General features: G+C 34.6%; 1 protein-coding gene across 2 annotated transcripts in view; it reads left to right on the top strand.

The window, feature by feature from the left end:
- Nucleotides 1-2,884: 2,884 nt before the first annotated feature.
- The window catches only part of LOC128162651 (secretin receptor-like), a 31,698-nt gene continuing 23,328 nt past the window's right edge, over nt 2,885-11,254 (top strand). For both annotated transcript variants that reach the window (XM_052825897.1, XM_052825896.1), the window contains exon 1: nt 2,885-3,032. The gene's annotated coding sequence lies outside the window, so the exon portion shown is untranslated. The remainder of the gene's footprint in view (nt 3,033-11,254) is intronic.

Here is an 11,254-nt window from a genome sequence, read left to right as displayed (position 1 = left end):
ATCTACACTCTACACTATCTGGATGTTAGTAAGGAGTTTTCACAAATTGTTAAACAGATGATGTTTTTTGTGTGTGAATATACCAGTCCTATAGGGATAGTAATATTTAAAGACTCTGGCAAAAGTAGATATTTGCCTTATTGAAACATGAATCACTATTTAAAGAAATTTGTGCAATTGAACCTATGTGCCTAAGCAAACCAAAAAAGGGAAGCCGGCTTTCAGTACTTTCAGTACTCTGGTTTTTAAAGTGCGTTGCCACAGTGCAATTTAAAAATGAAGCAAAGCGCTTTCGATCGTACCACCAGTTTGTTTTGAGCATGTGTGAAGTGACAATTAACAATTTAACATTTATATGTATACCTTTTAATTAATGGGATTATAATAAAGGATTATCATAGTGTTTTTTTAAATCATGTTTTAACATGATTGTTACAATGTTTTTCCCCCAAAAATTTTGGGTTTTGTTTATAATATGACAGACTTATGACGTTAACATACATTATATTTAAGGTGATTTTCGTGTAAACTTGAAAAGATCGTAACATTTAATCTTGGCTTGTATTGGTTGATCGTTGGTGTAATAGGAGTCAGCTATTATGACAACTATAAAATGATATCCATCCTTTATCTGTTCATGGAAAACTCCATTTGACCTTTACTTACGCAATGTGTTATTACTGAAAATCACTGGCGATGAATTGGAAAAGCAAACAAATTATACATGTACCATCCCTCTTTTGAAAAACAATTTTACAGAAACTGCATAAATCAGAAGGCAAGCCTGGTTCAGTTTCATTTGAGCGAGCTCTGGATTCCTTACAAACTTAGAAAAGATAGTTAAACACGTTTGCAAGGGTGAATATACGACAAGGAAACTACTACTACAAGTGAGTTAAAGGATTAGATACTGGTATGGTGCTTATATGTCTAAAGGAGACAGGGAATATCTCGGCAACATACTGTGTAAGGAACTGAATGTGATGACAGTTGTAAGTTCGTGTATATGAAGCAGGCACGTAGCACCAGGGGGCCTGCCCCCCCCCCCCCCCCCCAACTTTTTCTCGCATCATGGAGTTGGCCCCCCAATTTTTTGGGAGTAAGTAAAAAATTGGAATGGAAATATGAAAATGAGAAAAATTGAAAATTATAAGATATACCCCCCCCCCCCCCGGATTAGGGGTTAGGAATTTGAAGATTTTGGGGAATTGCCTTTCTCCTTTCTCCTTTCTTTTTTTTTCTTTTTCGCTTGTCAAGATTTTTTTTGGACGAGTCTGCTCCCCCCCCCCCCCCTTTCAAAATCGTTGCTACGTGCCTGTGAAGTACCTTAAAGTCTTACATGCTCTCTGAAAAGTCTGTTGTAAAATGTTTGTATTGAAGATTAATGAGAACTTTAGTTTTGCTTAGATATTTAATCCTATGCCTGTGTCATATATTCTGCTGGCTCAAAAGCTCAAATCCTGTATTTTCGATTTTCACTTCACAGCTCAGTCAGTCAAAAGCATAACATAGTGCACAGCTCGAACGTTATGTACTATGTTCCATGCTCACCCCTACGGTCGCAGCGTATTTATATCAAACTTTCGTGAAGTATTGATAAAAATATCATGTTTACAAACAGTTTAGCTAATTATTTCATTTACAGGATGGTTTTGATAGCCAACAAATTTGATACTATAAACGACAATGATTAATTTTTTTATGAATCTATAATACTTTTTATAACTTTATGCTAAAATATAAATTAAAAAGAGTGGATTTAATGTAATTGACTTAAATGTGAAAAAATCTATAATTACTTGAGAATGTCTGCGTCTTTATAATACATGTTATTAATCCGTTTCGCGCCCTATAAAGCGGTAGCATCTTAATAAATTTATGAGTTATCATAATATGTGAAATATTAGTTTAAAATTAAATGCATTCCTTAAACAATGGATTGGAGGAGTTTAAGCTTTTTAATCAGCGACGTGCAATTTTTTTTTTAAAAAAGTGTTAGCTGTTATGATCTATTGATTTATGTAGCTGTCTAATTATATAAGAAATCTATACATACAGCAATTATAAACTACATGTAAATTGAACGGTGGCACTTACTAATCAAAAGTAACACAAAATCGGCGTTTTAAGAAACCGCAAGGCATATCATATATAAATACGAATCAATAGGTACGTATGAACTAACTGCATCGACTAAGCCCTCATAAGAAACCGCGAAGGTTGCTTTTGTCGTTGTGATTTATTAATATTGTTTTGGGATACTGCAGACTTTTGGGTTTTTTTTCTATAGTTCAATGAATAAATACATAAGGAGGCGGATCATGATTTGTTTGCATTATTTTTTAGAGGAAGGAGAGGATGGGTCCGAGGAGGAAGAGGAATATATTTTTTTATATTGAGGGTGGATATATTTTTGGTAACTATATTTCACAAAGTTTTGAGTGAGGGTGGGGTGGGTTTGGACCCTTCACCTGCCCCCCCCCCCCCCTTGCCACTCTCATAATCCGAGCCGCACATGGCACTGCAGATGTTATGTTTGTCACCTGGTAATAGTTTCGTCGATCCGCCTATTAGCGTAATAAAAAGTTATTATCACCTTACACATATGTCAATAAAATTCTTAGATCCGCCTACCTCCAATGATAATGAGCACCAATAAAACACTCCGGCCGAGGACTGGATCCGCCTAGCACTAAAAATAATATAGCACACCTTGTAACCCATCCTTAGATCCGCCCGCTTTATGAGGCGGGCACCTGTTCGCGGTTACCTTATCCCTGGGTTATAATAAGTTGTTAGCGTTTTTATCGGTCCTCCGCTTTTATTTCTCTGAGTTGGTCAGAACAGGCCTCTATTAATATGTATTGTCACTAATTGCTGATAACCAGCGCGCTCCACAAAGTCTCGGCCGCCCGAAGAAAGTGATTCATCGCAGACGACTAAAGAAGCCATTCCTTATTTTCGGGGTTTTTTTTTCTGTGTCAACTCTAATTTGAGGAAATGTAAGCAATGTATTTCCCAAATCCGCAATGGTAAGTTTGACACTTATTTTTCTTCCATTTTCGCAATGAATATTTTTAACACGCGAGAAATTGAAAAGCGCAGTTTGGTGACAAAAATCGGTAGGATGAAAATTGAGAATTATATAGTACATGTTGGAAGGGATGGGTGATCAGTGCTAGAATCAAATGATATTTAGCAGTACTGCGCTAGGTCAGATTTCGGGGGCCTCGTCTACAGAATTATAAGCTTTTGTGCTTATGGGAGGCAAGGGAAACCTTTAAAAAAATTATGCATAAAATGTTCATGTAAAGGAATGTTTGGCACGACGTGCGTCAACATGTATGATATATACTTAATTGGGTGTATCAGATGATAACACTTCCTAGTGAAAAAAGTCAGAGCAAAGTAATAACAACGTAAATTGCTTTTAAAAACGTACTGTGGAATCATCATTGTTCGTGGGGGACCAGTGTTTGTGGCTTTCGTGGGTAGCCCTTGCCCACGAATTTACATTCCCACGACCCTATACACAATAATTTGTTTGACATCTTTTAAAATTATCCCAATTACAATACCATAGAAATGACGTCCTCACGAACCAGGAAAATTCTGGCTACCCACGAACGTTAACTCCCACGAATATAAACGATTTCACAGTATGTGTTTTTATTTTAGAATTAAGATTTGTTTAATGTAAAGCCAGTATGGTTAAACAATAAATCCCATAATAAACAAAATCTTAATTAAAACTTATAAAACCATTTGGAGACAAGCCATCATGGCAATGCTATTCGTTTCATTTGGATACAGCTTTAGCATAATCTAAATATATTCTAATAGTTTGATTCAACGCATGCGCTTGTCCATTCATTTTTTGCTGCCACACAGACGCTGTAAAATTGATACATGTACAGTATTTTTTCGTCATTACGTTAATTTTTTAATAACAAAAAGAGCGACAAGGAAATTATCAATTCATTCGAAGGAACCCTTATGTATTTGTATTTTTTTTAGGTTTAATTTATGTAACATTGCATGAAATTAATTTAATATTTTGGACCTACATTAATACAATACATGTAATAAGTATATATTATTAAGGTCTTCCGTTTCCAACGGAAGACCTTTCTATTATTGTGCGGGTTAAGATTATTCTTATTTTTCTTTTTTTTAGGGTCTTCCGTTTCCAACGGAAGACCCTCTTGTTATTCTATTGTTTCTTTTTATTATTAAGGTCTTCCGTTTCCAACGGAAGACCTTATTGTTTTCGTTCGGTTTCTTTTTCCCTATTCTTCTTATTATTATTTTTCTTTTTTTTTCTTACAAATTTTGTGTACGCGATTTCTCGGAAACTACTCGACCAATTTACACGAAACTTTCAGATTTGATAGAGAGTGATCTGAACCTTATTGGAAATTTTTTTTACCTATGAAATCACTTCCGGTTTTGAGTTATTCACAATTTAACGATTTTCAGAGGGTCGGCTTGTCCAGGGGTAAACTCCTAAACGATTTAAGATATTGAGTTCAAAATTTCAGGGATTGTAGACAAAAGGTTGTAGATCTGACATGTGGTATATATATTTTCCTGTGACCAAAAGCGCCTAAGCTCGCCCGAGCTCGAAAATTACGGTTGAAAAAGCATCCTGATTTTTTGTGGTTTTCTTTCAATATCTTTTTCCTCGATAGTATTTTTTTATAACATGTAGAACAAAAAATCTTCATTAAGTTAAGAGCTTTCATTTGAATTCAAGAAAAAGGGGCTGGCTCTTCAAATAAGGGGCTGAGGGGGGTCTAAAGTCTTTTAATGATAACTTTTTACTGTGAAATATTTTGTGATACGTTATAGAAGCAATTATGTTCATTCTAACATTATTCACCTATACATTGCAATCATTTACTCCTAAACTACGTAATTAGGGATTTTAAGGGGCCATAAGTCCAAAACTTTGATGCTCAATATCTCAAAATAGAGGAAAATTTTGATAAGCAATATTGAACAAAATATTGAGCTTAGCAATAAGCAACCATAATTTCTTTGTTATGCGGTCCTTAAAGGGAGTTACAGGGTCGGCCCCTAAAACGACCCTTTAAAGATATCTTGAGAACAGTACAAAATTTGTAATTACTTGTTGATCAAAATGTGTCTGAATTGACAAGAGCTTTCATTTGAAATCAAGAAAAAGGGGCTGGCCCTTCAAATAAGGGGCTGAAGGGGCTCTTAAGTCTTTTGATGATAACTTTTTACTGTGAAATATTTTGTGATACGTTAAAGAAGCAATTATGTTATTCACCTATACATTGCAATCATTTACTCCTATACTACGTAATTAGGGATTTTAAGGGGCCAGAAGTCCAAAACTTTGATGCTCAATATCTCAAAATTGAGGAACATTTTGAAAATCAATATTAAACAAAAGATGCTCAAAATATTGAGTTTAACAATATGCAACCATAATTTCTTTGTTATGCGGTCCCTAAAAGGAGTTAAGGGTCGGCCCCTAAAACGACCCTTTAAAGATATCTCGAGAACAGTACAAAATTTGTAAACACTTGTTGAACAAAATGTGTTTGAATTTACAAGAGCTTTCATTTGAAATCAAGAAAAAGGGGCTGGCCCTTCAAATAAGGGGCTGAGGGGGCTCTAAAGTCTTTTAATGATAACATTTTACTGTGAAATATTTTTTAATACGTTATAGAAGCAATTATGTTCATTATAAGTTTTTTAACCTATACATGGTAATCCATTACTCCTATGTTATGTAATTCGGGATTTTAAGGGGCCAGAAGTCCATCACTTTGATCCTCAATAGCTCGAAATAGAGGACAGTTCTGGAAAGCAGTCTTTAACAAAAGATACTCAAAAAAATGTGCTTAACAATGTACAACCATATATTGTTTGTTATCTGGATCCTAAAATGGATATCAAAACGATTTTTCCCAGATATCTCAAAAACGGTAACCAATTTCTAAACACTTATTAGCGGTACACAAAAATACCTTTTAACTTTAAGCGGATCCTTCAAATAAGGGACACCAAAAGGATAGATAGTCTTTCACCCATTACTCATAGATCCTTTCCAATTACGTTTCGTTAACGAAGATCAAGAGTAAGGTCATCCCATATTCTAAAAATCGGACGGAAGACCTCCTCGTTGCTCGCAACGAGATCGTGTCTAGTTATTATTATTATTCTTTTTCTTTTCTTCTGACTCCTTTTTTGCCTCATAACTCAAAAGGTTTTAAACCGATTTTAATGAAATTTTCAGAGATTTTTGCAAGTTAGCGTCCCTCAAAAATGTAAAAGTTTTAAAGAGAACGTCACTTCCGTTTTGACGTGACGTCATTTTTAAAAATTTCAAAAAGTCATTTTGTCCCGGACTTTTCTCAAAAACGCTTTAAGATAGAGGCTTGAAATTTTGAATGGTTATGATTTGATCGATTTACCTCTGTAATAAGGCTCGAAATGAAAATCGGTCACTTCCGGTCGAAACCGGAAGTGAAACAAATTTTTCGAAAAAATGAATTTTCAGATCAAATCAAAAATGAATATGTGTTTTATAGAGCTTACTTAGCTGAATCTAACACTGAAAGCCGTTTTAAAATCGGACGATGCATTACAGAGATATTGGGGTTTAAAAATTGATTTTTCCGGAAATTTTGATTCCGCGTCCTTGGTTTAAAAAATAGCGTAATGTTAAAAGTAAAATTAACTCGTACTATAAATAATTGTTAAGTCGTACTGTAACACATTCGGATTTTTTTTGGTTAAGTCGTTCTTAAAATCGGAAAGGTTTTTGTTAAGTCGTACTTAAAATCATTCGTATTTTGTTAAGTCGTACCAGGAATATTCGATTTTTTTCATCTTTTTATTTTAGTTACTTTTGTTATTGGTTTAAGAGCTTTGCTTCTTACAGGAACTTCCAGCTTTACTTCCAACATTAACGGAAGACCCACTCGTTGCTTTGCAACGAGCTTTGCTCTAGTTTTTTTTCTTCCTAGACGCGAACTTTGAGGCTTCATATCGTTCTCATTTCTGAACGGATTTTGCTCAAATTTTCAGGGCTAATGGACTTTACAAAACACTATCTTCATCAATTCATAAAAGTTAGAATTCCCTTTCCGTTAACGAGTTATTCCCCTTTTAAAAATTTTTAGGGCCTTTGGTTTCCAGACAAAGGCTCCGAGACTATGATAGCAGGGAATGGGAATCCAACGAATTTGAATAACAAAGACATTGAAGTTGTATACATCGGTTTTTGTTTTTGGATTACGTTCCTTATTTAGGAAAAGGTAGGGGGTCAAAAAACAGGATTCCAAAAAGTGCAAAAATTTAGACATATTTTCCTTTATATCTTTTTAACAAAAAATATTTTGTTAAGACATGTAGAATAAAAGTTGTGCAGAATATCAAGGGCTTTCATTTGACACCAATAAAAAAGGGCTGGCCCCTTAAATTAAGGGCCAATAGCCCCTAAAAGTTTTTGCTTAATAACTCAAAAACGGTTTGGATTTTGATATGGATGTCGCTAGAAAAGTTGTTTGTTGGGATCTCATAAAGGTCGTAACAATATTATTTTGTAAGTGATTTGTGTAGTATGAGTGTAAAAAGCTTTACATGTTGACATGTACCTGTTTTCATTTGACAAGTTAACGAAAGTCTTTGTGCGTACAACTGGCATAAAGTTGCCGCAGAAAGTATGCTGGTTTATACAGGAGGCATTAATTTATTAGAATTTTTTTGTTGTTGGAGTACATGCTTTTTTTTTAGGAGATTAAGTCATTGTTGTTAAGTTCTTATAGTGCACAATCATTAAAAACGGCAATTGGAAAACAAAACATTCTTTTTCTTTTCTTTTTAACCACAAAATATGGAATTAAAAAACTCTATGCATTACATTTTATTTATTAATTCCATGCATTTAAAATCTACCTTGAATCAGAGCTGTGTGTGTGTGTACCATTACGTAAGCTCTCCCTCGCCCGCGGCCGAGAAAATCGGTCACCGTGCTCGCGGCTGGACTACCTAGCGGTCAGCTGTTATCTAATACACGAGAGTTGCGTCTCTCATATATGAGTTTATTTAGCCGCGAACTCAAGAATTGTTTTAGTTTTGATTACACAAAATCTTTTTATGAATTAAACGATTGGATGTCAAGTAAGAAATAGTTCATTTAATTAATAAAAGCAATGTCATTCTCTAAAGCAATAATAGACATAGATCAATTGTGGGGTTTAAGTTTAAAATATATAACTTCTATCTGATAGAGTAAGGTCATTATGTTGCAAACTTTTCAAATCTTCCTTGGTTGTGAGCTGTGCGTTTCTGTGCGTTGTACCTTTACGAAATATATTCTTTGCCCACGGCCGAGGAGATCAGCGACGGCTGCATTACCTAGCGGTAAGCGGTTATTTAATACACAAGATTCGCACACCGCGACTTACACTTACATGCATATGAACGTGTTTGAGTTAATATAGCCGTATATACAAGAACTGTTTTAATTTTATGTTATAAAAGTTTGTCCTACTTGTATATATAAAATTCAATATTTGAGTGTAAATGAATATTAATGAACGATATTACTTCAAATCGGAAAAATCGTTAGACATAAACTAATGGTTGGTTTGTTTATGTAAACTACTTTAAAAACTGTACAATTAATGTTATAAATCAACACCCCCCCCCCCTCCAATATTAAACATTTAAATGATGATCATCCCTCGCACATGGCTGAGGAGATCCGGCGCGAGTGGATAAGTGATCCGCGGTCGGTTAGTGTTCTTCTACATGTACCTTATGACGCGTTTATGTTTCATATTTTGCACGGACACAACTATATTTTATTATGTTTTCAACTATTATATTGGTTTAAGATGAAAAGATAAATTTATTTTACTTGTACAGTTGATTAAGCATTGATTTATACGATAGCGTATAAGGTAGTTTAAAAATCAAATCAAATTATAATCAAAGTTCCATGTTACATGTTTGCGGTAGGTGCTAGCACGATAAAGGTATGCCCTGAATTGAGGCATTCGATGATTATTTCAAAAAATATTCACATGAGTTTAAACAACTTTAGATTAGATTCTATCGGTCACATATTAATCACTACTGTAGTTTCATTGTGGAAGCGAACTCATTGCTGCCCCCCCCCCCCTCCTCCCGCCCCGCTGACAGGTGCTCGCGCTGTTTTTTTTTTAATTGGAGATAGCAAGATCTGTCGAAAATCATTTTTGGTGGTTTCTTATGTGTAACATTTTGTTTCACTTTCCCACCCCTTTGTTTATTCGGCCAGTCTGTGTTAATTCAATTGCCGCATGCGACCGAGAATCTTGTGTCGCTTCAGCGCACACAGCTCAGAACATTTATAGCCCCAGGTCATCAATTGTTATGTAATTGAGTAACAGTTGGAAGGGTGATTTTACTACATAAAATAATAAAATCATGATATAATCTATTTGAATTGAGTACCATGCGTATAGATTCCCATAATAATTAATTTTTTATTACCTTTCTATGTTTACATTTAATTTTGTTCAAATAATTAATAAATTTTCTATCATTTAAATTGTGTGCTTCATCAAATACGTATTCCGATTACCTTGAAGTCATTAATTTTCCATTGGCTTTTGACTGACCATCCAATGAAAACAAATACACAGAGTTTGATTGACAGGTTTAGCCAGGTGCAGGTCTCACCCGATGTCCGAGGTTATGTGTGCTGCTTGTACACAGCGGAATGGTCTCAGTAAGAGTTATCGATGTAAATAAATAATAAAAATACATGCTTATCAAATCATGATCGTGCAAGTTAAAGTTGATTTAGGTTTGTTCCAATAGAAATCATGTTTCGCTAACTGTATGTTTAATATTTTTTATGTATAGCGAATTTTAATATTGTTTCAGTACTGAAACATCGCATGAAAACGTTAAATATACATGTAATTATCTGTTACTAGTCGTCTTTTCATATATATACCTTTCTTTTGTTTGTTAAAAATTCGCTCAATTTTGTTAAAGTAATGTAAAACACGGGCGCCATTTTGAAACAATTAACTTGTCAGAGAGTTCCGAATGAAATCTGATGAACGTTTCACACGGTTCTCGCACGCTTCGCTCCAAACGATTTACACGCTTTGCCCGAAACGCTAAACGGTTTACATGAAACTCTAAAAGGTTTACACGAAACGTTTCTCGCACGTAGGCCGCACGCTTTTTTGGTGTAGTAGTACGTTTTAGGGTCTGTAAATTTTGTCAGCACGCAATTCTAAACTTGCACATAGTCTTCAAAAATTTAGAAATATTTTAATATAGAAGTTATCTTTGAGAAAGGTTTACGTGTTTTGTAGGCGGGTTCAGTTTAAAAAAGAAATACAATTCCTGACATGAATCATGAGTACATACTGTTTATAACAATGCTTGCTACCCTTGAAAATTTAACTCGCCATTAAACATCTCACTTTTTAAAGAATGTTTGAAACGATTACATAAACTCTGCTCGACAAATAGTTTTCCTAAAATATTTTCTTCCTTTCTTTGTTTCAAAACACGTTTTATATACAGGCTTTTAATCACAACACGTTTTTATAACAAAAGCAGAACTGAAAGTATAGTCATTATAATCGTTTGACACCATATAACATATATTTTCAACTCGCAGCAACAACGGAAGACCTACTCGGGGCTTTGCCACGAGCTCTGCTCTAGTTATAAACTCTAATGAGCAATACATAACAGTGGAATATAGATAATTATTCTTGCCTCCCTCAACCCCTAGGAAAAATTCTGGATCCGTGCATGAAAAGTACATATATACAGGCAATCAACATCTATAGTGTGGCAATATTTTTCGATGATTTTCGTCCCATCAAGATCAGATGAATATTAATTAGTTGTGACGTATTGTCCCAACTCTGGATTGTAGATCCAGAGACCGTACGAACAAACTGTTATAGGATATGATAATAATAAAATACTGGAGAACTACATATATTTAATGGAGTGTAACAAACATGTGAACAAATCAGTCATACCAACTTTTGCATCCTTTTTTAATTTTACTGTTAACGAAGTAAAAGTTTACTTCTTTTTCTGTGATCTGTAACACCTGGAGATGACCCTGGCTAGATGTTTACACCAAAAGTTTCACCCATACCTCAATCTGTATAAGAAGAGGAGGCAGAAATACAGCTCCCAATATAAGTTGACTTTCATCTCAACAGCATATTTTTATTAAGGGAGATCA

Source organism: Crassostrea angulata, chromosome 9, assembly GCF_025612915.1.
Source record: "Crassostrea angulata isolate pt1a10 chromosome 9, ASM2561291v2, whole genome shotgun sequence".
Taxonomy (NCBI): domain Eukaryota; kingdom Metazoa; phylum Mollusca; class Bivalvia; order Ostreida; family Ostreidae; genus Magallana; species Magallana angulata.
Note: the sequence above shows the minus strand (reverse complement) of the source record. Positions and strands in the feature narration are given on the sequence as shown.